The following is a 26,230-nucleotide window of genomic DNA, read 5'->3' as shown; positions in this document are numbered from 1 at the left end:
CCTTCCCACTCGGGGACCTGTTTCTTACTTGGAAATCCAGAATGATATCTAAGGTTGGCCACATGACCTTGGTGAAGGCGGTCCTAACCTGTTTATGTCTTGTGCTTCGTTGGTTTTGCTTGTCAAAACCGATACTAGGCTTGTGAACGGATAGCTAGACGTGCCTTCCCAATGCTCTTATGTGTTTTATATGCTATCAGTGTGACGAAACCACGTCCCACTTGCTCACTGGTTGTTCGTTCTCACGCACCTTGTGGCACGAGGTCCTCTGCTGGATCTGATCATCTGCCCGACTGCCCTTAGTTGGAGAAGATTTTGTTGAGTAGTAGGAGCTGGCCATTCACCACAAGTTCACCGTGACACGGAATGTGACCTCTTACATGATCATGCATTCATGCTTATGGTTTGATGGATAAAAAAGTATTGAAAAGCAACAGTCTTTGCAATAAGCAACCAAAAGTTGTCTATCAAATTGAGGGGTCAATGATGGCATGAAAGGTCCGAGGGATATCTGCAGACCAAGCCTAGTTCCTACTTCCTAGTGTTACATTGGTGACTAGGGTGTCACCTGTTACAGAGTTCTTTTTTTTTTTTTTGGACCTCTACCTCTCTTTCTATGAATGCACCGAACACAAAGATTTTGCGTTTTCTCGCGAAAAAATGTGGCATTTTATCAAAATTATAGTTATGCCAGCAAATTCAATGAAATATCCCATGCCAAAAAAAATCAGTGGCTTGTGTTGTGACGGTAATGCGGTATGCACATACATCATAGGAAATGGCCATGTTGACGTGGCTTTTAGTTTGAGCACGAAAAACTTGGGCTATGCCCTGGGGTGAGCCGATTGGCCGTAGGATGAGGCGCGTGTGAGCCACACCACGCCAGGCTACACCTTCTTCCGCCGCACACACCGCCCCGGTCACCCCTCTCTGAAATCACAAACGCGCGTCATCCCCACCCGGCCACCGCTCGCATTCTCACGCCCATGGCCACGGCGGCCTCGCCGCCGGCGGGGCCGGCAGCTTCCTCGCGGGCGTCCGCCACCCGCTCCCGCGCTGGCCGCCTCTCTCTCCCGGCGGCCCTCCCCGCAGACGGCCGTGGTGACAGCGCCACCACCTACAAAGAGCTCGGTACGTTCGCCATTGCAGTTTCTTTTTTATTGTAAAGAGTAATGTGAGGATAAGTGAAATGCCTCGAAATCTTGTGATGATCCGTCTAGCCTAGTCACCTTGGCTTTTGTAGATGACTCGTCGTAACAGTGGTAGTGGTTCTGCTGCTAGTAACAAACCTTTTTATAAAAATGTTTGATTTTTCGAGCCCGGGGTACCTTTTTATATCAACAAAAGTCTAAATTTTTTTACTGCGAAGATTAATGTATTGACGATTATATGGTCCTAGAATTTTCCTGATTACAATCAGTCCTTACTCCTTAATGTACAGTTCTATTTGGCCAAATGTACAAGCTAAATGTGCCAAATATACGAGCCAGATTTCAACATCTTACGCTGACATCTGTTTGTTGTTTATATCAAGGTCTGTACTCCTGGAAAAGGAGGATCGAAGATGTAGTTATCCGGTCGAGATGACTGCATCCAACGCATTGAAGTGGGAGGAAGCACAGAGGATCAAACACGAAGAAGTATTGCAAAGCCGCAGCTTGTGGGACAATCCAGCCAAGTCACATGAGGCGCTCTCTGCTCTCTCCGATGCCATCAGAGCGGTTGATCATCTCAAAGACCTTCTATATAAGGTGCTTGCTTAGATGCGTAATGTGAGTTCGGTGAACTGTTTTGCTTTGTCCCAAATTTGAACAAGGAAATACTCTTTGTGTAGCATGCTGGTTCCGGCACAAGGACCATGCTTAACAAACGGCACAAGGACCATGCTTCAGAAACGGAAGATGGACTAAACAATTAGGAATTATAAATTAGAGTGTCCTTACTTTATGTGCTTTGATTCTGAACTGTGGAAATGCTGGATTAGAATTTAGCATGTTTTGTCGCGGATGCTCATTAGATACAATGTGCAGGCTGAAGAGGCTAAGTTGATAAGTCAACTAGCAGGGATGGATGTCATAAATGGAGAGCTATTTAAGCAAGCATACAATATCTCTTTGGATGCTAGTGAATTTCTAGATCGTTACGAGATGTACAAGCTTCTTAAGGGTCTCTATGACAAGGAAGGAGCTTGTGTCATTGTCACTGCTGGATCAGAGGGTGTTGCTTCAGAGGTCAGTTGATTGTAGTGACATTGGATAAGTTAAATAGTGTTCAGAGCCTGATGATGGTAGAATAAGAGTATAAGACTACTTTAGTACTTTGAATAATGCTTCTACCCAAGTCAGTTTTCATTAATTTGTCAATTAATTGAATTTGTGTAACATGATATTAAGACAAGAATGATGATACCTTAAAACAGGTGGAGTAAAGGAACCAATCTAAAGGATAGCCACTATAAATATTTCTTCCAAATCTTAGTCCATATAGTTGTCATCACTTCAATGATATAATATAGTAGTGCTTTATCCGTAGTACTTTCATCAACTTTGATCATCCCCACCTTTTTGAAATCTTGTTACGTTTTCTGATTTCAGCTATGGGCAGAGAAGCTATTTGACATGTATACATGTTGGGCACGGAGGCAAGGTTGCAAAGAAGGACTGGTTGAGAAGATCGCATCAATAAGTGGTCATATCCAGTATGCAGCAATGGAAATTGAATCAGAGTACATGTTTGGAATTCTTTCTGGAGAAAAAGGAATGCACAGAATGATCAATTCTTCCATTGACACATATGGCACGGAGGAGGTGATTACATTATCTATTCCTATTTGTTACAAATCTTTAGCATGTTTTTCAGTCCAAGCGATTAAACACAAAGCTTATATCAACAAAACCCTACTTTCAAAAATCATTCCAGCAGAGCTTAATTGTGTGCAGTTACTGAATATAACTGTGCCAGCCAGCGACTTACCAAATATAGAACTGCCACCTTTTTTTCGATAAAGGGAATATATTAATATCGTGAAGATACCAATTACGCCCAGATACTTAGTAAAAGACCTTAAGAACTGGAGCAAGATAGGACATGGCTTCATTCCAACTTTTTTCAACTCAATTTAAAATTACTTTATCAAGATATTGATTCAGAAATCAGCATTTTCTTACACCCAGTTACGTTGGTCTAAATCGGCACACATAATTTACACTCTGTAAAGTCCCATTTGTGGCCTTAGGGCTCCGGATTCTTCAATATTAACTCCCGAATTCAAATCCTTTGTATTTACGTTTATGGAGAAACTATGGTATGATGGTCTGGAGGCCCAAATGTGTGTGCAATTTTTGGCATAACCTTCTCCTTGTGCTGTTTTACATTAGAGTGTCCTTTTTACCATGATTTTTTCCTTGTGATGCTTGATACTATCAGAATGACATTTTTTTATCATGATCATTACCTGACCCTTTATATCAGAATGGCTAACTCTAAACCTACCAAAGCTTCCAGGCAATTTCGGCTAGAGTCGATATAATCCCTCTCTTCTTGGATAGACCACTTAATTTTCACTTGGATGACAATGATCTGGAGATTTCTCCTTCTCTTGATGAATGTGCAAAACGAAATCGAAGAAATAGTGCTACTGTTAGAGTTCAACACATACCAAGTGGAGTTACTGCCGAAAGCTCAGGTACTGGAAATAAATATCGAATGTTGATGCAAGTATAAATCCACATATAGCGGCAGGCTAAATGTACTGGAGTGGTTTCTCCACAGGTGAAAGAAGCTATTTTGCAAACAAGCTAAAAGCCATGAGCAGGTTGAAAGCAAAACTCCTCGTTATAACAACAGAATTAGGAGCGTCGGGCACGAAGATGATCAAGAAACAGGCTGTAGAGGAAAGATACTACCGCGAGACAAGACGATATACGTTTGGCCCCCAAGAATTGGTACATGATCTAAACACAGGCATCCAACTGTCAGACCTCAACTCGGTCCTGGAAGGCGACATCGAACCATTCATCAGAGGTCGTATTATTACAAGACATGGGTGATGGTACATTGACACGCCATAATATAATCCACAAGTTCTGTAAATCCATTTTTTGCTGATACAGATATAGCACATCACCAGAGGATAACTTCTGTAACATGGATCACATTTCAAGCCAAAAGAAAGGCAAGATATATCAGGTATAGCAAAGATCATGTTCTTACGGGCCGGTTGTTGCCATTCATCTGCTGGATGTGGATGCTCTTTCCCTGTCAAGCTTGCGAGCGTGGGCGAGCACGGCTCTCCAATGCTTGTCGATCGCATCCTGATGCTTGTTTTGCATTCCCTCCTGCCGGTTCAGCGCGACGCCGAGGGCCATCATGGCGTGGTCCTGGCAGTTGATTTTGGCCGGAGCAAGCAGGTGCTGGGGATGTAGTCGTACTGTTGGCTGCCGTCGGCCTCGATGGGCGGCTTGAACGGCTGTCCGTAGAGAATGGCCTCGAGCCAGTATACCGACAGTTTCCTCCAGTTCTTCACCTGTTCTACCATGTGCGCCGGCAGCACCCCTCGCTGGGCAGGGTTGCACGTCACGTGCGTGAGCACGCCGCCGCCGCCCCTGAACCTGACGGCTTCACATACCATCACCGAGATAGTCATCAGTGACCTCGCGATCTCCTTCAGGGTGCCGGTGTTGGCCGCAAGCTGTGCTGCCGCGATCTCCTATTTGTGACCTGCCAATGCCTTCTCTGAAGCAAATCCTTAGTGTTAATTAAGTCTGCCATTTAAGAGTAACCATGCAAACATCTTGATTTTCATAATACATTTCTTCTACCATATCCACTTAAATTGTGGTTCAACCTGGTTATGATCATATAAAGAATTATAATACTGATGTGGCTTGTTTCCCACATGAGCATGTTCAATCATCATGCCCCACATCCATCATGTCCAGATCATCCAACTAATTCTGAAGCAATAGAAATTCTTCATGTGCTCGAGATGAAAGAGGCAAGTGTACTCCTCAGATCTATCATTAAGCATAACCATATCTCTAACTGAAATCTTTTCATCTTTAGCATAGGAAAACAGCCTAGCAAACCTCTGTCTTAATGGAACAGAAGAGCCATCAAGTCCCCATTCATCAGACCAGAACAGAACGGCTTCACCACTTTTAACAGAAGGCTTGGCCACAGATCTATAAGTGTCCATCAATTTGCTTCATCAAAGAGCGTCTTGATGAAGACACCTTAAGGTTAAGCATGTAACATATGGGAAACAAATTGTTGATTGTCTAGCAAAGGGTTTAAGAATTAAAGAGTATATGCTGGCATGTAACAAGATAAGGATGATAAATTATCGCTCATCTGGGGAGTAAGTGTTGAATAGTTTGGGCTATGTGGGTGTAGTGCCTATGTGTGTCACAGAGTTTGACTCAAAGGCCCACTTCAGTGTATATGTATGTGTAGCTAGCAAGAGAAGTGAGATTCCAGAAAATTGCACAAACAAACTACATAGTAACTCACTCATAAATTGCAGGCTATATTAAATCGATAAATAGGGGTAGGCAAAAGCATGAACCCTTGAAACCGTGCAATCCGGATGTTCCTTGTTTAATTAGTTCATTTCTTTTTTCAAATGCAATCCACAGTTTCGCACTTCCCAGCTAGTACAAAAAAAAAGAGAAATAAGTGGAAACCGTTCAACCCATCTTTCTTTGCACACCGCATGGATGACAGTCATGGCGGAAATGCTAACGTACGGACTGTTTCTACGGAAAGAAACTTACGGGATTAGGTGGAAGTGGTTGGTTGGTGCGAATCTAATCTCCTCCCGTGATTCAAGGGCTGTAATTGTTTTGATTTGCTACACGTCATTCCGTAAGGGTATTCTGTAAATTGTCTACCTCTGCAAGATTCTAAATTTCAAGACATAGAAGACATCATAGAAATACGTGGTGGAATCCGGGTACTCCGGAACCTATTTCACTGTGTGGGTCAGAATTACGTATTTTCGCCCCCTCACCCCAAAAAATTTAAATAAGTTTTTTGCATGTACAAGATGCACGTATGTATGTGCGTGCAATTTTTTATACCAAAATTTAAAAATATGTAGCTTGGGGAAAAATAACAAGTTTCAAATGAATAGTATGAAGGGAAACTCATTCGCACAGTAATTTCTATAATTTAGGGGTCGGAGCAACTATGTAACTTCTAGGTAAGTTTAACCGGATTCCGCACTACCCAGGTTCCAAAAAAACCGCTTTAGAGAGATTGAGAGAAATTAAAGTTATATTTGGGCTGGCTCATACAGTCATACCCTAGAGGTGAGGTCCTGAAAATTTGGGAGCATTTGGTCTGAATCCCGTCCATCATCGCGTGCCAAAAGAACCGACTACAATTCAGTTCGTCACTTCTGCTCTGGTACTCCCCCTCTTGGCAAAACTTTGTCCGTGTAAAAAAATAAGGACGGTGGAGATATTTTCATATCTTCGTAAGTAGGGCACGATCGTAAAATTATTAAATCTGACATGTACATGCAGTCCTGTAGTGGCCCGTATGGCCCGCATTGTTTTGTACGAGCAATTCTTGTACGTGTGGCGTGATCATACGGTCACGTGTGTGTGACGTAATGTGTCGGGTTCATGTTAGGCAGACGAGATTGTTAACTGGTCATGTGCACTGGCGGAGCTATGTAGGGGCCGAACCGGGCCATGGCCCGTCCAGGTTTTGGGCCGAAAAAAACCAGGTAGTATCATGCATCCCATGTCCAGCCCAACTGCAGCCCACCAAATGACCAGAACGTCCACGCCTCTGCCTCGTTGACTCGGGAAACTCATTCTCGCTAGACCAAGAAAAGCACGAGTCAGAGCAAGGCGGAGGAATTGAGAAGGGCAATCGGGGGAAGTAGGTGGAGGCGAAGCAGGGCGGCACGGCAGCAGCAGCACCGCCCCCAGAAGCACCGGACCGCCGCCCATCACTGCAGCCCGCCAGCCCGCAGTCACGCACACATTCCCGGCCGCACGTGCACGGCGCTCCTTCCAGGCGGTGCTGCCGCGACCAACTGCTGAATCAAGCCGATGATCTTCCCCAATTTCTATGTACTGGTACTTTCTTTTTTCTCAAATCCCTAGTTAGCAATAAGGACTGTTCTTTGTAATAATAATTCATACTGAGTGGTAATAGCTGTTCTCTGAATTTGTTTTCAGTTTTACAAATTTTAACAGTTATGGGGAAGACAATTAAGGATCGGTATTGTTTTGAAAAGAAAAAGGGATGATTATCTTGCCAATAATCTGTTAGTCAACATAGTGGGTGCTATTTTAGAGACATACAGCTACGAAGATGTCATTGCAGATTTTAGTGGTTAAAAAGATCGGAAAGCTGACTTGTAGTATCAAGTATGTATGCCTGGCCTGAACATCTGTAGTCTAGCTCCTTAGGTAGTACTACCTCCGTTTCAAGGAATAAGGCCCACGCGTATTTCAAGACGAACTTTAACCATAAAAATTGAGCAACAAAATCTTAATTATATTATATGTAATTAGTATCGTTAGATTTATATTGAAAAGCACTTTTTAATTATGCTAATTTCATACAAACAATCTTTATCTATTTGAAGTAATTAGTCAAACAAAAAACACGTAAAACGAGAACGCTTTATTCCTTGAAACGGATGTAGTATATTTTGGTAGCTTCTTTTGCTTGTACTAATATTATATAAGTACAACTCGTTGATCTGTAATCAATGCACTCATGTTTAATAAAGGAGATTTCTATTTTCCTGCCCCTGGCTACTTAGTTGTACTCAGTTTTCTCCAGCTCCTTAGTTTTTCCTCAGTTTTCCTCAAGCCCTTGTTTGAAACCCGCAGAAGCAGCTCAGACGGCAGGATTCCCGTTTAGTTGACCGTTCTGTCACGTGTGGGGCCGCGTCGTGTGGGGCCGCGTCGCGTGGGGCTGGTAGAAAGGGACCGCGTGGGACAGGACGAGACCGCGTTTGGTTGCACGTGAGCAGGAGCTGGGTTCTGTCTCTCTCGGCCCCAAATTGGCATTATTAAGAGCACCTTTTTCCCCTCTTTCTCTCTGCCCTTTTCACCAAAATAGTATCAAATCTAGAGAAGCTTGCATTTCTGTATTTCTTCAATTATTTGTGTCTTTTGGCCTCGTTGTTGCCCAATATGGCAGCAAATCTAGTACTCCCTCTGGTCCATATGTATGTAGTTAAATCTAGAAGCAAATCTCCAGGGTAATGTACGATAAATTCACAGTCATAGTAAATCGAGAAAACAAAGTAGAGCCAACAAATATAGTAGAATAGGGATAGATAATAAGCTGCATACACAGCAGCCAACATAGTAACAGGTTCGAGGTTCTTCACAGCACCATCATACTAACAACATAACAACAAGGGATCCCTAACTAACAACAAAGGGATCCCAACAACAAAATGGGAGGCAGCAGCAGCACACGTCCAGGACTCCGCCTACCCCATCTGGCTCTCCCTCCACTTGTTGTTGCTGCTCCCCTTGGGAGCCTTGGGCTTGAGCGGAGGCATGCGCCCGACGGAGATCTCCACCCGCTGCATGCTGCGGAGGTGCATGCCGAGCGCCATGTGCTTGGCGCGGAAGGAGTAGACGTTCACCGTCGTGCCGACCTTGGGGAAGGTGTTGCTGATGTTCTCGGCATGCGTGACGAGGCAGTTGAAGTCCGTGCCGCCGAGTCTCTTAGTGCAGAAGGGGCACCTGTAGACACCCTTGGCGAAGTAGGAGATGTACTGGCCGACATGCAGCCTCCGCAGCACCTGGCGAGTCTTGACGTCCTCCTCCTCCTCGTCGCTGCCGACGTCGCTGCAAGACAGCTGATCCATATCAAACAGAAACTATGAGTGAATGAGTTGCAACGATGACGAACGTGCATGATAACAAAGTTAGGAAAAACAGAGCCAGCCTCAGTTAGAGTGGGCATGATTATATATCTACAGGGAAGGTGTTAGCGAACCAAAACTCATGCACAACAGATTTGTACATAGCAATGGTTCGCTGAAACCTCCCTGTAAAAATTTGTGCCCAACGATTCATCATAGGCAAAGAAACAGATTCCAGATCTGAACTTGAACACATTCCAGATTATTTGCAAAATTAAACGGTTGATATCTTTTGATTAGTGCATAAAATAACTGATTGAGATCCCATGATTACTTGCATAAATTGACTCATTGAGATCCAATTATTACTTGCATAAATTAACCGAACGGCCGAACCCCAAATCTTAAAAGAAATCAAGAAGTGATCAAAATAAAATGGAATAAAATCGGCGCAAATATTAGCCCAATACTCATCCATCTACAGATCCATCTACACCAGCAAAAATATGGTTCAAAAAGAAATGGGGGACAAAAAAGGAAGCAAACCGTAGTTACCTCGTTCCATGGGTCCTCCAGGAAGGTGTCGTAGGGGTTCGGGGGCGGGACGTACGGCACCGGCTCATAGGGGTCAAATCCCGGCGGGATCTGACCGCCACCGGCGGCAGCAGCCTCTGATGCACCGGCGGCGGCGGCGACGTCCGTTGAGGGGACGGCGTCGAAGAGGGAGGCGTCGCGCTTGGAGCCGATGGCGCCGTCGACGATGGGATTGGCATTCTCCTTGTCCATCTCGCCGGCAGAGGAGAGGGAGTGGGAGAGGGTTTTTTGCTTTGGAGAAGATGATGGGACGTGAGAGAGGCGGCGTTGCGTGGGCGAGTGAGAGTGACAGAGATAGTGGGAGGAGGCGTCTATAAAGGCGAGGGGTGGTTAATGCGACCCTCGTCCTACGCGTCCACTGATACGTCCAATTTGCATCACTATTTTATATCATAACTTGCTGTTATTCATTGATATATTTCATATTGGGACACAATACTTATGTTATTTCATCTATTTTGCATGTTTCATCATTATTGGAGGATCAAGTTTTTAGGAAAGAAAGAGATGAGCTTGAGGAAATTTTTCTTCGCCAACCTATTCTTAAGCATGATTTACCAGTGGAAGATCTGGGTACAACACCGCCACCAAAGGAAGATCCTGTTTTTGATTTAAAGCCTTTGCCTGATAATCTTAAATATGCTCATATTGATGATAAGAAAATATATCCTGTTATTATTAGTTCTAAGCTTTCAGAGTTTGAAGAAGAAAGGTTATTGGAAATATTGAAGAAACACCGGGGAGCTATTGGCTACACTCTTGATGATTTGAAGGGGATTTCTCCTTCTATTTGCCAACATGCTATTAATATGGAAGATGATGTGAAGCCTGTTGTTGAACCTCAGCGTCGTCTAATTCCGAAGATGAAGGAAGTGGTAAGGAATGAGGTATTAAGACTTCTTGAAGCTGGTATTATATATCCTATTGCTGATAGTAGATGGGTTAGTCCTGTGCATTGCGTTCCCAAGAAAGGAGGAATGACTGTGGTGCCTAATGATAATGATGAGCTCATCCCTCAAAGAGTAGTTGTAGGGTATAGAATGTGCATTGATTTTCGAAAAGTTAATAAAGTTACTAAGAAAGATCATTACCCTTTACCATTTATTGATCAAATGCTAGAAAGATTGTCTAAAAATACTCATTTTTGCTTTCTTGATGGTTATTCTGGGTTTTCACAAATTGCTGTTAAAACTAAAGATCAAGAGAAAACCACTTTTACTTGTCCTTATGGAACTTATGCTTATAGGCGCATGCCTTTTGGTTTATGTAATGCTCCTGCTACTTTTCAAAGATGCATGTCTGCTATTTTTCATGGTTTTTGCGAGAGTATTGTAGAGGTATTCATGGATGATTTTTTCGTCTATGGGAATTCTTTTGATAGTTGCTTGCGAAACCTTGATAAAGTTTTGCAGAGATGTGAAGAAACTAACCTTGTTCTTAATTGGGAAAAATGCCACTTTATGGTTAATGAAGGAATTGTATTGGGACATAAAATTTCTGAGAGAGGTATTGAAGTTGATAGAGCTAAAGTTGAAGCAATTGAGAAGATGCCCTATCCGAGGGATGTTAAAGGTATTCGTAGTGTTCTTGGTCATGCTGGGTTTTATAGGAGATTTATTAAAGATTTCTCCAAGATTTCAAAGCCTCTTACTAATCTTCTTCAAAAAGACGTACCTTTTGTTTTTGATGATGATTGTAAAGAAGCTTTTGAAACTCTAAAGAAAGCCTTAACAACTGCTCCTGTAGTTGAACCTCCTGATTGGAATTTGCCTTTTAAAATTATGTGTGATGCTAGCGATTTTGCTGTAGGCGCTGTTCTTGGATAGCGAGTAGATAAAAAACTGAATGTTATTCATTATGCTAGTAAAACTCTTGATGCTGCTCAAAGAAATTATGCTACAACTGAAAAAGAATTATTAGCTGTAGTCTTTGCTTGTGATAAATTTAGATCTTATATTGTTGATTCAAAAGTTACGATTCATACTGATCATGCTGCAATTAGATACCTTATGACAAAGAAAGATGCTAAGCCGAGGCTTATTAGATGGGTACTTCTTTTGCAAGAATTTGATTTACATATTGTAGATAGGAAAGGTGCTGATAATCCTGTTCTTTGATAATTTGTCTAGATTGGAAAATATTGCTTATGATCCTGTTCCTGTTAATGATAGTTTTCCAAATGAACAATTGGCTGTAATAAAGGTGAGCTCGCGAGACAGTCCTTGGTATGCTGATTATGCTAACTTTATTGTTTCCAAGTACTTGCCTCCAACTTTTTCAGCTCAGCAAAGGAGGAAATTCTTTTATGACTTGAGGCATTATTTCTGGGATGACCCACACTTATATAAAGAAGGAGTGGATGGTATTATGCGAAGATGTGTTCCCGAATATGAACAACAAGAGATATTGAGTAAATGTCATGGTAGTGCTTATGGAGGACATCACGCCGGAGAAAGAACCGCGCAAAAGGTTCTACAATCAGGTTTTTATTGGCCAACTCTCTTCAAGGATGCGAGAAAGTTTATTTTATCTTGTGATGAATGCCAAAGGGTTGGTAATATCTCCAGACGTAATGAAATGCCTATGAATTATACTCTTGTTATTGAACCATTTGATTGTTGGGGATTTGACTTCATGGGGCCTTTTCCGTCTTCAGAAGGTAACACTCATATACTTGTTGCTGTTGATTATGTTACTAAATGGGTGGAAGCCATACCTACAAAAAGTGCTGATGGTGAGACCTCTTTAAGAATGCTTTTAGACATTATTTTTCCTAGATTTGGAGTGCCTAGATATATTATAACTGATGGAGGTTCTCATTTTATTCATGGAGGTTTTAGAAAAACTCTTGCTAGGTATGGTATTAATCATAGAATTGCTTCCGCTTATCATCCTCAAACTAGTGGTCAAGTAGAATTATCAAATAGAGAGATTAAATCTATTTTGGGAAAGACCGTTAATAAAACCAGAAAGAATTGGGCTAGTAAATTGAAGGATGCACTATGGGCTTATAGAACTGCTTATAAAAATCCCATGGGAATGTCACCTTATAAAATGGTTTACGGGAAAGCTTGTCATTTACCTTTAGAACTAGAGCACAAAGCTTATTGGGCAGTTAGAGAATTAAATAAAGATCCTAAACTTACCGGTAATAAGAGGTTGTTGCAATTGAGTTCTCTAGATGAATGGAGAAGTGAAGCTTATGAAAATGCTAAACTCTTTAAAGAGAAAGTTAAAAAATGGCATGATAGAAAGATTATCAAAAGAGAATTTAATATTGGGAATAAAGTCCTATTGTATCGGTCTCGTCTCAGATTCTTTGCAGGGAAATTACTCTCGAAATGGGAAGGACCATATGTTGTCGAGGAGGTGTATCGTTCAGGAGCAATCAAAATTAGCTCTCTCCAAGGCAATGCCACGCAAGTGGTGAATGGACAAAGACTCAAGCATTATATCTCAGGTGATTCCTATAATGTTGATGTTGATATTATTCGAGTGGAAACACCGGAGGCTTTCATCAAAGGGCAAATTGACAGGCCGCCAAAACTCGACTTTGAATAGGTAACAGTACTGGTAATGAAAAGTACGCAATTTACTTTCCGAACAATATTTTTGCTGTTTTTGGAAAATATGAAAAATTACGAGATCGAAACGGAGTGGAAAAGACGCACGAGGGCGTGCCACCATAGGCCCGCGCAGCCTGACCTGGGCCCGCGCCGACCTATGGTTTGGCCGCCTCGTCGCCCCTTTCCGACTCTGGTTCGATCTGGTACTTTCCTTTTGTCGTGAAAATTTTTGCTATATAATCCCCCGGACCCCTGGAGGTCCGTATATCGTTTTCTCGATGTGTTTTGTTTCGAGCTGTTTCTGCCAGGATCTGTTTTCGGTCTAGAAGCACCATGGCCTCCAACAACAAGGGCAAGGGGCTTTCGGAGGAAGAAGTGAAGAGGGTGCCATCAAGACAAGAGCAGCAAGCCGTTGGGAGCAAGCAAATCTTGGTGGGATCTGTTGACACTCGACGTTCTTTTTCTCATAACTTGCAGGGACCTTTACCACCCGCTCTTAGCCTCGACTCCTTCCCTGTGTTGGAAGAAGCTCTACGAACTACCGATGAGTTTTGTGATCAATATCGGGCTCTAAGAAGAGAAGTGGAGATACTCCAGGAGGAGAATTGCCGTCTCCGAAGAATGCTGGAATACCACTCGATTCACATCACAAGGTCATCATCGCCAACTTCAGATAACAATGAATCTCTTCGAGTCTTAGTGCAGAATTGCCAAGCTGAGAAACTGAAGCTGAAGGAGATCTGTAAGAAGCGTGGGAGGAGTTCATCACCATCATCGCCAAAGGAGTAATTCATCATCGGTATTGGCATCCCCTTGGTTTGTTCCAAGCTTGGGGGAGTGCCGCGGTATCACATTATCACTACCTTTTACTTTTTATTGTCAAGTAGTGTCATATCATGAGTAGGGAAGTTATCATATAAGATAGGTTGCAGTTTGGAAGTATCTCTCCTTTAGTTGGTTATCTATGTATCCCTTGGTGTGAGTTATCGTTATGGAATATTAATGAGAAGTCTTATCATTTACATATTGCACATCTTATTTTAGTTTGCAATCTCTATTATATGATTCACCTTGTTGTTAGTATTGTTATCACTTTGGGAGCATTGAATAAATCTATTTGGTTTTGGCAAACTTAGCATTGGTCAATAGCAACAACACTTTGAGGTTTAAGTAGAAAAGAGAAATACATGTAGTTGTTTCATTGTCTTTCTTTCTTGTTAGCTCATAGCTTATTATTCTGAAGTTAAAATTGTTTGTGCTTACAAGGAAGATGCATGATTGTTTCTATCACATGTATATTTGTTTGTTTCCTTCAACTCTTATGCTTGCTAATTAACCTTGCTAGCCAAAAACCTGTACTGAGAGGGAATACTTCTCGTGCATCCAAACCTTAGCCCAAACCTATGCCGTTTGTGTCCACCATACCTACCTACTACATGGTATTTTCCGCCATTCCAAGTAAATACTTCATGTGCTACCTTTAAACAATTCAAAACTTAGTATCTCTTATTTGTGTCAATGTTTTATAGCTCATGAGGAAGTATGTGGTGTTTTATCTTTCAATCTTGTTGGGCAACTTTCACCAATGGACTAGTGGCTTCATCCGCTTATCCAATAATTTTGCAAAAAGAGCCGGCAATGGGATTCCCAGTCCCAAATTAATTAAACTAAATAGACACTCCTCCATGGTATGTGATTGATGGACGGCACCCGAAGATTCGGTTAGCCATGGCTTGTGTAAGCAAAGGTTGGGGGGAGTGTCATCATCATAATAAAACTAAAATAAAAAGGCACTCCTTCATGGTATGAGATTGTTGGCAGGCACCCGAAGATTCGGTTAGCCATGGTTTGTGAAAGAAAGGTTGGAAGGAGTGCCACATAAAATGAAAATAATATGGGAGCCGCTCTTTGAAGGTTTGTTTGGCAAGGGGGTTAGAGTACCCGCTACCAGTCGTTGACAACAACAAACACCTCTCAAAATGTTACTTTTATTCCCTTTATATGATTTCAAAACTGAAAAAGCTCTAGCACATGATTTAATCCCTGCTTCCCTCTGCGAAGGGCCTGTCTTTTACTTTATGTTGAGTCAGTAAACCTATTTCCCTCCATCTCAAGCAAGCATTTGAGTAGTCGTGATCAAACCATTATATTGTGATTTGCTTTATCATGTCTTTTATTCTTCCTTGTTTAGTACAAGTTTTATCTGAATGAATATAGCTTTGCAAGTTATCAATGATCATGAGGAGACCATTATGATTGAGTATGCAAGTTGTGCCTTATAAACTTTAACATGAGAGCGCTGCTCAATGAGATAAGTATAATCTGTTAATTGTTCTCTGACCAAGAACGAAGTTTGCCATCACCAACTATGATTTCTTATGCACCTTTATTTGTGATTACTTTATACTTGTTTCAAGTTGAGTTATATGAGGAAGTTGTTTACTAGAATGTCTTGTGTGAATGAATATGATGCTTCTTGTCCGTATTTTATTTATCGACTCTTCACTCCATAAACATGTGGTCCTGTTTACTGAGTTCAGTTTCGCTTGGGGGGAGTTGATACGTCCAATTTGCATCACTATTTTATATCATAATTTGCTGTTATTCATTGATATATTTCATATTGGGACACAATACTTATGTTATTTCATCTATTTTGCATGTTTCATCATTATTGGAGGATCAAACACCGGAGCCAGGATTCTGCTGGAAAAAGCACCGTCAGAACGCAATATTTCGGAAGATCAACTGTGGAAGGAAATTATACCAAAATCCTATTTTTCAAGATGACGAAGGAAGCCAGAAGGAGGAGCTGAGAAGGCCCAAGGTGGGGCCAGACCATAGGGCGGCGCGGCCCATGGCCTGGCCGCGCCACCTTGTGGTGTGGGGGCCCCACAGCCCCTTTCGCCTCCTTTTCTTCGCGAAACCCTTCGTCCCAAAGACCTAAGCCACAGAGGGTACCTCGCGAAGAGTTACAGCCGCCTCTGCGGGGCGGAGAACACCAGAGAGAAAAGAGCTCTCCGGCGGCTGAGATCCGCCGGGGAAATTCCCTCCCGGAGGGGGAAATCGACGCCATCGTCACCGTCATCGAGCTGGACATCATCTCCATCACCATCATCATCATCTCCATCATCATCACCGCCGTCTCCACCGTTGGACACCGTCACCGCCGTAGCAATTTGGGTTTGATCTTGATTGTTTGATAGGGGAAACTCTCCCGGTATCGATTTCTACTTGTTGTTGATGCTATTGAGTGAAACCATTGAACCAAGTTTATGTTCAGATTGTTATTCATCATCATATCACCTCTGATCATGTTCCATATGATGTCTCGTGAGTAGTTCGTTTAGTTCTTGAGGACATGGGTGAAGTCTAAATGTTAGTAGTGAACTATGGTTGAGTAATATTCAATGGTATGATATTTAAGTTGTGGTGTTATTCTTCTAGTGGTGTCATGTGAACGTCGACTACATGACACTTCACCTTTATGGGCCTAGGGGAATGCATCTTGTACTCGTTTGCCAATTGCGGGGTTGCCGGAGTGACAGAAACCTAAACCCCCGTTGGTATATCGATGCAGGAGGGATAGCAGGATCTCAGAGTTTAAGGCTGTGGTTAGATTTATTCTTAATTACTTTCTTGTAGTTGCGGATGCTTGCAAGGGGTATAATCACAAGTATGTATTAGTCCTAGGAAGGGCGGTACATTAGCATAGGTTCACCCACACAACACTTATCATAACAATGAAGATTATTTAGCCGTATGTAGCGAAAGCACTAGACTAAAATCCCGTGTGTCCTCGAGAACGTTTGGTCATTATAAGTAAACAAACCGGCTTGTCCTTTGTGCTAAAAAGGATTGGGCCACTCGCTGCAATTGTTACTCTCGCACTTTACTTACTCGTACTTTATTCAACTGTTACATCAAAACCTCCTGAATACTTGTCTGTGAGCATTTACAGGGAATCCTTCATCGAAACTGCTTGTCAACACCTTCTGCTCCTCGTTGGGATCGACATTCTTACTTATCGAAAATACTACGATACACCCCCTATACTTGTGGGTCATCATCCACCGCTGCACGTCTGCACGTCTTGGACTTCTGCAATGCGACACGCGTCCACGATTGCACGTCTTCGACTTCTGCACCGCGACCCGCGTCTACGCGTCAACAATTGCACGTCTTCCATTTCTGCACCGCAACACGCGTCCTCGAGTCTAACCCTGGAAATTTACATATACTCAGGTATAACCTCGAGTCATATACTAGCATTTTTTGTGTGCTCAGTTTTTCCCTTGAGTGCTAATACTGGCTAGTGCAATATGCTCAGTTTTACCCTCAAGTGGCTGGTCAACAGACAGTCAACGAATGGGATTAACTTGTTAAATGAGTCATTTAATGTGCAAAAAATTCCGAAAAATAGTGGCACATACTCATGGAGTCTTTACCATAAATTGCCAGTTCTCAAAACATAGATAAGTCATAGATAAATCAAGTTGTACCACAAATTGCCACTTCTCAAAGGCCTTCTCAAATCACCTAGTAGCTATGAAGGTGCATGGTTTTCCACAATAAGCCCTTCCCAAAACAGATTTCCCCAAAACATACTTTGTCTAAATGAGGCCACAATTCTCACACTCATGTATATTTGTATTGCAAATAGTTTGAGGTAGGCCAAGATGGGTTTCATTGTACAAAACACGCATTTTCCATTTTTTAAATCTCATATTTGAATCCCTTAGTCTGTTTATTACACAGGTGCCCTTGGTTTCTTGATACTACTCAGTTTTGCCCTCTCCCTCCACAAATTCTCGCAGACGTGCAACATTGCCCTGATTGGTCTAGCCCATGTCACGCGGATCGTGCCTGCCGACCGTTGATCGTATGATCTAACGGGCAGGATAACCCCTCTCTCTCTCTGTCGGCGGTTACCTTCCACTCTCTAAGTATGCTAAAGGGCGGTTTTCTGTATTCATTTTCACGCAACTCTTTTAGGCATTACTTTTCACGCAAAAAATGATAAACCATCACCGATTTGTTGTAGCCATTACTTTTCACGCAAAAAATGATAAACCATCACCGATTTGTTGTAGCCATTAATTTTCACGCAAAAAATGATAAATCATCACCTATTTGTTGTAGCCATTAATTTTCACGAAAAAAATGATAAACCATCACCTATTTGTTGTAACCATTAATTTTCACGAAAAAAATGATAAACCATCACCGATTTGTTTTATCCATTACTTTTCACGCAAAAAATCTACCTATCTTTGTATAGAAGATCGTCTGTATGAATTTTGAGGTCATTTAGAGAAGGTAGAAAAAAATCCCTTTTGAGAAGGTCGAAAAAACCTAACTTGTTACAAAAGCTGGTTTCAGTGAGACCTAACCAAATTTGACATACATGATACCATATCTATAACAACAAGGAATATCTAAAAGGGAAAGTTTCACAAAATTTGAAATTTAGGGCGAAAATGATGCCATACATAATGCTGTTTTTCGAGGTTTTGACCTGAAAATCAATTGGGTATTATAAAGGGAAATAAAAAGTTCGAAAAATGTAAAAAACGAAACAATCTATCTATCTAGGGATCCCATCTATCTATGTATAGAAGATCAGCTGTATGAAATTTGAGGTCATTTAGAGAATGTAGAAAAAATCAGCTTGTTATAAAAGCTGGTTTCAGTGAGACGAAACGGCATGCGTAAGCAAAGTGATTTTTTCGAACATCTCCAAATGACCCCAAATTTGCCATACATGATGCCATACGTGTAACAACAAGGAACCCTATCTAAAAAGTGTCAAAAAAGTTTGCCCAACCGTATAGCTCTATCAAAAAGAACCTCACCATGGCGCTAGTATATTTGGGTTTAGTTACAAACTTTCGTTACCTAACCTTCAACACGAAACTTGTTTCAAATCACTTTTGGCGTACAAGTAACAAATTCCACCTTGATTCGAGCACCACAACCTCCAAACGATGCCGATGCCGATATCGGCATGGTTAGAACGACTATGCTCGCCGCCACTGCTAGGTCACCGTCGGGATGCACCGTCAATCCCGTCCCCTCATTCGATCACTGACACACCAGAGATACCGCCGAGGCCAATGCCGAACGTACATGCTGATGCCAATTGAAAGGACACGGATGTCGCCTAGAGGGGGGGTGAATAGGCGATTTAAAACTTTTACTAGATGGGCTTAACAAATGCGGAATAAAACTAGCGTTTACTTTGTCAAGCCCAAAGCCTATATACTATTGTTCACCTATGTGCACCAACAACTTATTCTAAGCAATGGTTCACCTATGTGCACCAACAACTTATGCTAAGCAATACAAGCAAGTATGTGATATCAAGATATATATAACTTCAAACACGATGGCTATCACAAGGTAAAGTGCATAAGTAAAGAGCTCGGGTATAGAGATAACCGAGGCATGCGGGAGACGATGATTTATCCCGGAGTTCACACTCTTGCGAGTGCTAATCTCCGGTGGAGAGGTGCGGTTGCTTAGTGTTCCCGAACGCCACAAGAGGCTCACCTTGAGGTGTGGTTGCTCGATGCACACCAACGCCACAAAGGCCTCACCCCAAGATGCGGTACTCACACCACACACCGAACGCCAAGAAGGCGCCTCACCTAAATCTCTGGTGACCCTCGCCACAAAGGCCTAGGTCACGGTTCCACTAAGGGATTTCCTTCGAGGCGGAAACCGGGCCTTACACAAAGATTGGGGCACACATCCACAACTTAATTGGAGGCTCCCAACAAATCGACACAAAGGCGTAGAATCCGTCTAGGGTTCCAAGAACCCAAGAGTAACAACATTCTTGCTTTCACCACCACGAATCACCATGGAGAACTCAAACCGATGCACCAAATGCAATGGCAAGAACACCACAAAGATGCTCAAGTCCTTCTCTCTCAAATTCCAACAAAGCTACAAAAGCTATTGGGGAATAGGAGAGGAAGAACAAAGAGGAGAACACAAAATTCTCCAAGATCTAGATCCCAAAGATTCACTCACAAAGAGATGATTTGGTTTGGTCAAAGTGTGGATCTAGATCTCCTCTCTCTTTTCCCTCAAAATGGGGCAAGAATCATGGAGGGATAGAGAGAAAGGGCAAGCTTCTCAAGAACAACAATGGATGAGAGAGAGAGTAGAAGAAGCAAAAGCCCAAGGAGGAAGAAGGGGGGTATTTATACCACCCAAGAAAATCGAGTCGTTGCAGACTTTCGAGGGCCGGATAATCCGGCCTAAGTTGGGGCCGGATAATCCGCCCCCACCAAAAAATCCGGCCCAGTAGAAATTCCGGGCAAATGTCCGGCCAAAAGTCCGGCCCATGTCCAGGGTAGTACTGAGCCACATCGCCAAAAGTCCTTAGCCGATTTTGGGGGCCGGATATTTGCAAAAAAATCCGGCCCGGAAAATCCGGCTCGGATTTTCCGTCCCCCCTGAAAACTCGTAGAGACAGCAAACAGAAACGGGCATAACTTGAGCATCCGGACTCCGATTTTCATGATCTTGGGCTTGTTTTAAAGCTAGGAACAAGCTCTACAAGATCATGCAGGAAACCATCATTGTCTAACAAGGGAGGATAGAAACAAATGATGAAAGGTTTGACCTATCTAAAAAAGACATACCGGTAAAACCTCCAATCTTGAAAATGCAACAAGTTGCCCATGCAAAAAACCATTTTCGATGAACTAGAGCTTGTCATGAGAATAAGCACAAGCTCTAAAACATAACATGGATAAGATCCAAATAAAACCAAGAAAGATGATGAACCAAACTCGAAAACGCAACAAGTGATCTATGCGAAATCTGTTTTCGATGAACTAGAGCTTGTCATGAGAATAAGCACAAGCTCTAAAACATCACATGGATAAGGTCCAAATAACAACCAAGAAAGATGATGCAAGGATGCAAAGGTTTGAGCTCTCTTCGAACGATACGATCGAGTTACTTACTCGAGAGACCTCTTGATAGTACGGCAACTAAACTATAAACCGGTCTCCAACTACACTATGAGACCGTTGAGAAAGAAATTCTATCAAGAGCAAACCTTATACTTGCGCATTCCACTTGAGCTCGATGACGACGATCTTGACCTCAACAAGATGAAACGCCTTTCTTGCTTGTGCTTGCTTGACGAAGTCTTGTGGATTGCTCCCCCATAATCCACCATGGGAGAGCTTCTTCTTCGGCGCATCTTCACATAACCATGACCACCATGTGGATTGCTCCCCCATAATCCACCATGGGAGAGCTTCTTGTTCGGCGCATCTTTACATATCCATGATCACCATATGGATGGCAAGACTCAAGCAAAGGATCTCTTCGAGATGGCTCATCTTGAACTTGCACTTCATTTCTTCATTCTTCATCATGTTGATGTCTTGAAGTAACTTGAGGGATCACTTCATCTTCATCTTCAAGACATACTTGACACTTGATATCCTTCATCAATTTCTTCTTATTGCAACCTTGAAGCCAACATATGGTTCAAGAATTGCCTATGGACAACACCTACAAATATAACTTAATGCAAACATTAGACCATAGGGATTGTCATTAATTACCAAAACCACACATGGGGGCTCCATGCACTTTCAATCTCCCCCATTTTGGTAATTGATGACAATCTCTTTGAGAGGGTTTATGTAAGGAATTTAAGTAACAAACAAGTTGAATATATAGAGCAAACTCCCCCATAATATATGCATGTGTGAATGATCTTGACTTTCATTGCATATATTGGCATTCAAAGCCTAGTGGAGTTTCCTCTAAATATTCAACTATGCAAAGCAACAAGATGCAATGCAATAAAGGCACATGCTTAAGCACAAAGCAAAGACATAACCAAATTCCCTTAAACCCTCCAAACTTCTCCCCCATTGGCACCAATTGCCGAAATGGGTGAAAATTTTAGAAGGCCAATATAGTGAGAGTTCCTCCATAGCGTATGCATTTCTCATAATTTGAGTGGAATCAAATGCACGTATCCAATAACGAATATTCGGAAGGAATCACACCATAGATAGGATCAAATATTGCAAAAAGATAACAAAGTTAAGAAGCTTCAACAAATGAAGCAAGCAACCAAATGAACCACAAAGAAGATACCAAAAGAAAGATAGATATTATGATAAGATCAAGAAGATTGCTCTAAATAATATGAGGAAGCTCCCCAAGGTTTGTGCACAAAACTAGACAATTTGCATTGGAGTATAAAGTGCACAAACATGGAATCATCACTCCCATAGTATCATTCAAAACAAAAGATACCAAGTGAATCGGACTCTAATGATCACCACAAAATAGTGCCTTAAATAGAATGAGGAAGCTCCCCAAGGTACATGCATAAATTAAAATGTTGCATTTGAATACAATATGCATAACATGGAATCCTTACTCCCTCATTACCATTTAAAACACAAACATTTGCAATAGATTATAGATAGAAAATTAAGCTTAACACTTGCAACAAACAAATGGTTGAGCAACAAGTAAGAGGAACCATAATAAAAGGCTCAACCAAGAGGATATGTGAAAGGCATGATAAAGCATATTATAAGACTATTACAAGGATGAGCAAAAAGTATCATCATAGTCTTCAATGAATTATATTGCTTAGCATGACCAATCAACATGCAACAAATAAATAAGATATCAAATGGAGATGTATCATCTCTTATGTGTATAAGTTTCTCTAAGTGAGCAATATGACAAAGATATTTATCCACAAAGAAACATGCACACACAAAATAGATACTCAAGAAATATAGTATGATATCCCAAAATGAAGTCATGCAATATAACAATAAGAATTTTTGCTTAATAGCATGGCCAAAGGCTCAATTTTATCTTATTGTACATTCATGAACTTCAACCACAAACATCTAAAATACATCACAAATATCAACAAGGGATAGAAGATAGTTGGGATGCATTGAGATAGGCAACAAGTATCACAAACGAGGATACCAAAAGAAATAACTAAATTTGCACTTTCATCCGTATTGCACACGTGAGAGCCTTGAGGAATTGATATGCAATAAAATTGCTAGATAGGCATAGTTGGGATGGATGAATCATGAGCATGATTTAATATACTTCCCAACAAATGCCCTCATCTCAAATTACTCACATTCACAATAAAGAGGTTTCATTAAGACTTTTGCAAGAAGCTAGCACAATATTTGCAAATCAAGAGATTCATGCCAAGATGCAACCACATGGTTGGATGCTAGGAAAAAATGCATGAGAAGATACTTGTTACCGAGATAGCATTGGTGTGGATGTAGTAGATATGTGTTCATTGTCCATCTTAGCTTGCCTAAAGTTATCATTGAGTCACCACTTCTTCCCAAGAGTTAGACAAGCATCCAATACATATCCATTGTACCTAACACAAAGGTAAGTACAAAATGGTCCCCAAACTAATTAGGTCCGAAGTAGTTAGACACACTACAACATATAGGACAAACTCCACAATACTATGTGCATATAGATATGAAATTCAATTTCATGCACATCTTAGCCAAATTAGGATTTGATGGAGTTTACCCTATATATTGGATCAAAGAAAGTAACACATGCCATAAGATATACATATATTAAATATGCATGCACAACACTTTCAAGAACCAAAGAAAGATACAATTTGGACAAAACACCAAATAAATCAAGAGACAATGGTTGTCCAAATTATATCAAAGAATCAAATCAACACAAGATTGACTCCCAAGACTTATCTCATTATAAGAAGCTAATTAAACCTAAACACAAAAGAATGAGATAACCAACTCCAAAGAGAGCAAGGTTCCAACAAATAAACCAAACCCTCGAAACTTTTTATGATGGCATAAAGTACCAAAAAGAAAATTTATGTCTCCCAAAACCAATTTTTTGATAGTGATCAAGAGATGTTAAGCATTCTAACAAATATAGGAGAGCTCCCCCAAGATTAGTGCATTATCTAGGATTTTTCATATGAATACAAAATGCACAAAACTAGGATCATCACGCTACCTATATCTACTAAAATGCTAAGAAAGTTTGAATAGTCAAATTAGATCCATAAGATGCAAGGAAGACACATGGGAGTCAAAGCAAAACAAATTCATGGCAATAAATAAGGCAATTTGAACACAAGAGCCAATGTAGATATGATCAATAAATATCTACCTCATAATTTATTACCACTTGTCCTAGGACAAGAGATATTAGGAAATATTTCCCGGTGGTAGTTTGTAAGTATACATAAGATCATATTTACAACGAATAAAGCATATGGTAAAAGATAAGAGTTAACCATCATGCAAAGATAGTTTCTTGATAGTTTCATTTAGTCATACCAACATGCAAGACAATTAATAGTATTCATACCAACATGCAAAGCAATTAATAGTATGACTTGAAACACATGGTTTCCCAATAATGTATTGAGGGACACGTTGTGAAAAACCATGCCAAGAAAACTTTCACAAATAAGATCCACAAAGATATTAGCAATGAAGCTATTTAAGCAAATTGGAGCTTGTTTGAGCAAACATGCCACATAGGAGAGAGATAATTTACGATATCAATTCTATGTGACACAACCTCAAATGTTCACATTTTCTAGGCTTGTAATATGCACAAAGCTTATTACTCCCCCATAATGTGATAAGGAATTTATTTTCACAAGAGGCAAATAAGATCCAACTAGAGATATTAATGGACATTAGAATTTGAATTTCTCATGAAGATGACATACCACATAGAGACTAGATAATCTTGCAATATCAATTCTAAGTGATATTCCTCATGTACACACATTGTTAGGATCATGAAATTCCCAAAGAAATATCACTCCCCCAAAATGGGATAGTCCATTAATCGCTCATAAGAGCCATATAAGATACAACAAGATGCAAAGTGGCTCCAACACAAACACAAATACATGGTGTGCAACCCAACATGCATAGACTTGATTTCTCAAGAAAAGCAAATAGGAATCACAACATATACAAACACATGTTAGGAACAAAAACTAACACATGCAAAGGGGCGAGTAACTTTCAATATAAAAGAGTTGAGCACATGTTACCGCAAGGAGGAACATTGAATATATGATAGAAGCAAGATAACCAAGACTTGGCTTGAGATAATATAAATGATGAAGATCCCTTAATTCTTCATGATGTAGCCAAGTCTCCAATGCCCTCCAACAAGCACCTATTGATCAAGTTTTGGATTGTTGGTCCCCAACTAAGTTGGGTCCTAAGAGGTTAGTCACAATAGGCTTGGCAACCCAAATGGTTCTTTTCTTGACACCACTTTGAGCACCAACATATTTGGCAAACACATTGCCACCCTCATCCTTACGAAGAGAATAAACATCATCAATGGAGATAGAGTTGGATGAGGTACCAATAGTGCAAAAAGAGGAGATGTGGCCCTTATCACGGCATATGTAGCAAGTTCTTTTCTTCTCCTTCTCACTAGATTTCTCCACAATGGGAGCATTGGCTTGATTCTTCTTGGGAAGTGGCATTTCTTTAACTTGAGGTTGAATATGAGTTTGAGCTTGAGGCCGCTTCCCTTTTTGCTTCTTCTTCAAAGGGCAAGATCTAACATGATGCCCTTCAATTTTGCACTTGAAGCAAACAATCTTGGCCGGGTCTTTGACTTGTACTTGGCCCTTCTTCTTGTTGTTGTTGTTGTTGGACTTGTTCTTGTTGTTGGATATGAATCCAAGTCCACTCTTATCATTGGGGAATTGTTGCACACGTAATATCGTGTCAAGTTTGCATTTCCCTTCATGACTCTTTACCAAGTCATTCTTCAAAGAAGTGACTTGAGCCTTGAGCTCTTTGATTTCCTCTACATGGTTAGTAACAACACAAGTACTAGAGGAAGTAGAACCTTCATTGTTAGAGAAAGAAGGCAAGGAAGATAATTCATCACAAGATTTAGCAATATTATGAGTGGATGAATTACTAGGACTAGCACATGGCAATATAACATTTTGAGTAGTAGTGCTAGTACCCACATGAGGCTCACAAGGTGTTGCCTTAGATATGATAGCCTCATGAGCTAACTTTAGCCTATCATGAGAGGCTAGAAGATCCTCATGGGAGCTAGCAAGCTTTCCATGATTTTCTTCCAATTTCCCATAATTGCTAGTTAGCAAATCAAGTTGAGCCCTTAGCTCAACATTCTC

At 41.2% G+C, this 26,230-nt stretch overlaps 2 pseudogenes; one reads left to right on the top strand and one right to left on the bottom strand.

Annotated features, from left to right (window-relative positions):
* The first annotated feature begins 885 nt into the window (after positions 1–885).
* On the top strand, positions 886–4,211 carry LOC127316522 (peptide chain release factor PrfB3, chloroplastic-like; annotated as a pseudogene).
* Positions 4,008–26,230, bottom strand: part of LOC127335847 (uncharacterized) — a 28,335-nt pseudogene continuing 6,112 nt past the window's right edge.

Source organism: Lolium perenne, chromosome 1, assembly GCF_019359855.2.
Source record: "Lolium perenne isolate Kyuss_39 chromosome 1, Kyuss_2.0, whole genome shotgun sequence".
Classification (NCBI taxonomy): Eukaryota; Viridiplantae; Streptophyta; class Magnoliopsida; order Poales; family Poaceae; genus Lolium; species Lolium perenne.
Note: the sequence above shows the minus strand (reverse complement) of the source record. Positions and strands in the feature narration are given on the sequence as shown.